Below are 5,986 nucleotides of genomic sequence, written 5' to 3'. Positions count from 1 at the left end.
CGTTGCCTAGGGAGGTGGTGGAATCTCCTTCCTTAGAAGTTTTTAAGGTCAGGCTTGACAAAGCCGTGGCTGGGATGATTTAATTGGGGATTGGTCCTGCTTTTGAGCAGGGGGTTGGACTAGATGACCTCCTGAGGTCCCTTCCAACCCTGATATTCTATGATTCTATGATTCTAATTCTGCATGCATATTCTGCAGGCCGCTATTCTGAATATCTATCCCATATTCTTCTGTCAAGGAGGACACATTTAAGACCATTTCAGTGCTCGAATGAGACAGCTTTCAGTGCAGGAACAACACAAATCTGTGTAGACAACAGGTTTAACTCTTTAAGGGGTTTTGCTATTTTTTATATCTCACCTCTTTGTAGGATTATCTCAACTTCTGGTGTGGTGCATCTTACTGCTTAGAGCTGTGCCTAAAGGCACATGTAGCCCTTAGATTAAGGTCCCATCCATAGGCCCCATGAAGTGTGGTTAATTGTTAATACCTTTTCCTGTGAAGTTTTCCATGAAGAGCACTTTGCAGCCTGCTTCTGATGTGCATAAACTGTGAAAAGTGTTCTTGTGACCCACCAGTTCCACAATTAAACAATGTTCCAGAAACAGTGTGAATTAGTGAACCTTGCAAAGGTGTAGTGGCAACATAACCTCTCCAAAATCCTGTCCACTTCTATCTAGATGCCCCTCTTCAAATGGTTTTAGGATGCCCGTTTGCTGCCAGCGTCCTGAAAATACACAGCAGGGCTGCCTTCCTCATGCTAATACTCTACTCACCTGATTAGACATTGGTAGCCCATAGCCTAGCAGCAGTGAAGGAGTCAACTGCTATAATATTCAATTATGCTTTGCACTCCGTTTTTGTGGTTTTGCAACATTACAGCTACATTTGGCAGACTAAGTCTATTAGTGTCTGTTGGTGTCATTTTCCTTAGAGGTATATTTTTCAGCTTGGAATGTTGGAAGCTGCTTTAATGAATAGGCCATTTCGAATTCTTCTGCTCTTGCATTTTTACACCATGTCTGCTTCTGCTTCCAGCGACGTGAAGATCTGCTTATTTTCAGGCCCATGGTTATTCCTGCTACGATCCCCCTGATACTAGAAGGGGTCTTGATAGAGCAGCCTTCAAATAAAGTAATAGAGCTAGAATGGCATTTGGGAAAGAAGGTTAAGGCTAATATTTATCCATAGGTGGCAGCAGCTCCCCACAGCGGGCTACAGCTGATTGACATTTGAGCGTATCTCGGAGATGCTCTGTCTGAACTGTGGGAAATTTCAGAGACGTTGGGGTAGGTCCTCAGCTGGTGTGAATTGGCAGAGCGCCAGTCTCAGTGAGCTCCAAGTCAGACCAGCTGAAGATCCGCCCCAGATAGTTTTCCCCGCTGCTCAACTCCAGATACTTACCTGGAACGTGAACCAACTCACACCATTGTTTTTGCTTCTCAAACACTAACATCAAACCTTTCCAATTCCTTCTACTGGGCATTTGGATGGTCTTTAGTTTTGACACCATAAGGCCTGACACCCCTTCTCCCTTCAAACTCATTATTATCCTCACAATGAGGTTCTCTTTCATTGGATGTTTCATTGATTATTTTTATGAATAAGACAAAAGACATATGGACAAAATCCTCCCTCGCGAAACTTACCTGAAGTCACTTGCAAGTGCAACGGCTCTGTGCTCCAAGTATGGTCCTATTTAGCATGAGGAAGAGGGGCAAAAAACTAGCTCTCTGGAGTAGAATCTGTGAAGTATAGTCATTGGAGGTTTCAGAGAGCAGCCGTGTTAGTCTGTATCAGCAAAAAGAACAGCAGTACTTGTGGCACCTTAGAGACTAACCAATTTATTAGAGCATAAGCTTTCATGGGCTACAGCCCACTTCATCAGATGCATAGAATGGAACATATAGTAAGAAGTTATATATATACATACAGAGAAGTGGAAGTTGCCATACAAACTGTAAGAGGCTAATTAATTAAGATGAGCTACTGTCAGCAGGAGAAAAAAACTCTTGTAGTGATAATCAAGATGGCCCATTTAGACAGTTGACAAGAAGGTGTGAGGATACTTAACTTAGGGAAATAGATTCAATATGTGTAATGACCCAACCACTCCCAGTCTCTATTCAAACCCAAGTTAATGGTATCTAGTTTGCATATTAATTCAAGCTCAGCAGTTTCTCATTGGAGTCTGTTTTTGAAGTTTTTCTGTTGCAAAATTGCCACCCTTAAATCTTTTACTGCGTGGCCAGAGAGGTTGAAGTGTTCTCCTACCGGTTTTTGAATGTTATGATTCCTGATGTCAGATTTGTGTCCATTTATTCTTTTGCGTAGAGACTGTCTGGTTTGGCCAATGTACATGGCAGAGGGGCATTGCTGGCACAGGATGGCATATATCACATTGGTAGATGTGCAGGTGAACGAGCCCCTGATGGTGTGGCTAATGTGATTAGGTCCTATGATGGTGTCACTTGAATAAATATGTGGACAGAGTTGGCATCGGGCTTTGTTGCAAGGATAGGTTCCTGGGTTAGTGTTTTTGTTGTGTGGTGTGTGGTTGCTGGTGAGTATTTGCTTCAGGTTGGGGGGCTGTCTGTAAGTGAGGACTAGTCTGTTTCCCAAGATCTGTGAGAGTGAGGGATCATTTTTCAGTATAGGTTACAGCCTTTCATTGAAAGGTACTAGTCAGAGTGTGAAAAGGTGACACAATTGGGCCTCTTGAGTTCACTAAGGCCCTGACTTGGTCCCATTGGGTTTAACAAGTGCAGCATCAGGCCCTATAGCTTTAGCAGAGCAACTAACTATGAGTTTCCTGTGCACTGAAAGGTTAATCAATAGCCAGTGCTACCTCTTTCCCAGCCGCCTCTATTGCTCGGTGCTCTGGAGCAATCTGATTCCAACAGGACTGGCGGCACCTCAGCTGGGTCGGGAGGAGGAGCTAGGTTATCGTTGTTCTCTGTGTGGAACATTCCACTCCTGCTCCACCAGGGGGTGTCATCTCCTTAAAGGAAAAGCAGCAGCTTCTTTAGCTGACCTATTTTGAGTGGTAAAACCTTCAGGCAATGTCTGGGGGCTAGGGAGTGCTTTGGGCCATCAGGGTGCACATACACGCTGCCCCAGCCATTGTGGACCAGCACTACCTCCCCAGCTTTGGGTCCCAGGTGCACTACTCCCCTTCCCCCCCCCCCAATTTTGCACCTGCACAAGGGTGAGCTGGGTGGAGACCTGGCTGAAAATGGACCCCATGAGGTTCATTTCCCTTCCTCCTACCACCTGTTTAGTACTAATAGGAGTGCGCTCTGCAGTACCATTCTCTGCATAGAGCACCGGGCTCCTGGAGACAGGGCAGCATCCTGGAACGAGCTGCATCTCAGGTCATCATGTGGCTGTTGCCTGGGCTACAGGCCCCTCATACTGCCCGTGGTACCCCTGGCCGTTGCCAGAAAAGAGCTGACACCATTCCAGTGTCCACTGAGCTCTCCTAAAAGGCAGTCTCTAGGAACAGAAGTAGTCATAGGAAATGCTCAAAGGGCCTCTTACTTCATGGCCCTGAAATCCACACTGCCCTGCAGCAGCTCAGGAAAAGGTCGTCCCTCAGGGAAGCACTGTCCCTCCCTGAAATCCCTGAGCCTTTTTGGGGGATGGCGCCTGGCCCCCTCGTCCTCCCACTCCCTCCCTGTGGGTCAGTGCAGAGAATACAGTGCTGCCAGCTCTTGGGATTTTGTTGCTGACCTCTCCATATTTAATGCATTATTTAAAGCGCTGGACCCAAGTGATTCCAATGGGACTCTCAGCTTGCTTTCTTCTCTTTTTTTTTTTTTTTTTAAAGAAGAGTAAGTTTCTAGCCCTTGTGGTTGCAGAGGGACACTCAGAAAACATGGCCCAAATGCCTTTCAAAGACTCAGAAACCAGAAGGGAAACAAAAAGAATCAATATAGTGAGGGGTGTGTGTGTAAAGTCTCATGATGTTTAAGCTGCTCTCATGATTGGGAGGGGGCTGACTCATGATTTTTGAACATTTAAGTTCAGCAACAGTGAGCATCAGTGGGGTCATGCCCTTACATCCCCTTAGCCACCTATCCATCACCTTGGAGATCATGCCTGCCCCCCCCGGGGGCCTGGGAGGGAACATGGAAGGGGGCCATCCCTGCACTCTCCACAGCACAGGTGGTGCAATTGTCCTTGGCCCCTTGCTCTGGGAACATGGGGAAGTGCAGATAAGATGCTCCCTGTGCACTCTTCCCCTTGCGCAATGGCACAGTGGTGACCATGGACAGTCTGGCCTCACAAGTTCACTGGACAAGTTTGGATAAATATCCTGGACTTCAGGAAAAAGCCTCTTATTTTGTTGCTGCTCTGTTTGGGCCACATTTCCTGGCACTGGCCTCCATTATTATGCGTGCAAACAGGCGCTTAGGCACCAACAGGACCCAAACTGGGAACGCACATAATCGTGTGCAGCAACTCTCTGAAGGCAATACACTGGTTACAGAGAAGGGATAACGCTGCTACCAATGAAAAGGCCCATTGCTCTTTGGCACAGATGTTTTGTACTAGTTATTTCCTGGTCTAAGCTCAGACTCTAGGGTGTACGAGCTGTTGGGAAATGTTGACTTCTTTAGTGGCCTTCCCAGCAGGTTGTGTTCGTTAGGAAGAGGGAGGTGATTTTTCCATATGCTGCAAGAGACAATGCAACATGTCTGCAGTATTTCACCAGGCTATTGCACTGTCTTCCCAAAGGAATGATGTACAGGGCTATTGTTTCCTTTCCGAATGGAGTATTTACAACAGGCTGATAAAACGACATAAGTGCATATGAAAATGCTCCAAGTTTTCCAATGCCCATGCAGAAAGGAAAGATACGTTTTGAGCATTGCCAACACCAAGCATTCAAAAATCCTAAGATTGGCTTTAAAATCATGAGATCAAAGATATACATCTGTGGTTCTTTCTGTTTGCCTCACAGTTTCTGAGCTTTTAGGATGTGCTTTGGGCATGTTCCCAAGCTTTTCTTTGCAACTGGAGGACTAGAACTTTTGTTTTGTTGTTGTTTTAATGAAAGCAGAGATTCTTACACAAGCTCATGACTCCAGGAGTTGGGGCTTTAAGAAAAGCACCAGCGGATGGATCACTTGATGATTACCTGTTCTGTTCATTCCCTCTGAAGTATCTGGGCATTGGCCACTGTTGGAAGACAGGATACTGGGCTAGATGGACCATTGGTCTGACCCAGTGTGGCCGTTCTTATGTGTTTATGTTCTGTTGCCAGACTCATGATGATATTGCAAGAGTTGGCAACATTGTTTTGTAAGGAAGAGAGATTTTTGGATGTGCTTCATGTGTGCATGGAATGTAAGGTAGGAAGGGAGTTGTTTTTGTTACAGTTCATGTATGAGTCACACAAACCCAGCATATCAAACATGACATGGTAGCCGTGTATATTCTGTTTTCCACAGTAAACTGCAGGCAGTGTGAAATGTCATGCTGGTGCTCGTGGAGCATCACTGTAAACTCATATTGCTGTCCCTAAGGTTGAAGTAGCCGCAGTCGAGGAGATGTGGCAGGAGATTTTGACCCCACACATTGATGCAATTCTCCCTGTCACGCACCCTGGTTACGTGGCTTGTGCACTGATCAGAAATGATCTCCAGTTTCTAAATATTATGGGCCAGATTTTCCCCTGCACCTGAGCTCTGCTCATGGCACACAAGTGGAGAGAATGTTAGGGAGCTGCCTCTGGCTCTCTGATCCTGTGGACCAGTGCAGGCCCCAGTCCCAGTGTTAGTTAGAGCAGCCTATGCTGCTGCTGAAACATATGCCACAGGTGTATAGTCTATATAGGACCTTAGTCCAGTAAATGATCCATGTAGGAGACCAGATCCTTTCCCTCCTCCGATATGCCCCAATGCCAGGATGGGTTTGGCTGGTGGAGAAGCCCACTCTACCAGCTTTATGCCAGTGGGAAGTTCCCTTTGACCAAGAGATT

Source organism: Lepidochelys kempii, chromosome 13, assembly GCF_965140285.1.
Source record: "Lepidochelys kempii isolate rLepKem1 chromosome 13, rLepKem1.hap1, whole genome shotgun sequence".
Classification (NCBI taxonomy): Eukaryota; Metazoa; Chordata; order Testudines; family Cheloniidae; genus Lepidochelys; species Lepidochelys kempii.
This window is presented reverse-complemented; position numbering follows the sequence as displayed.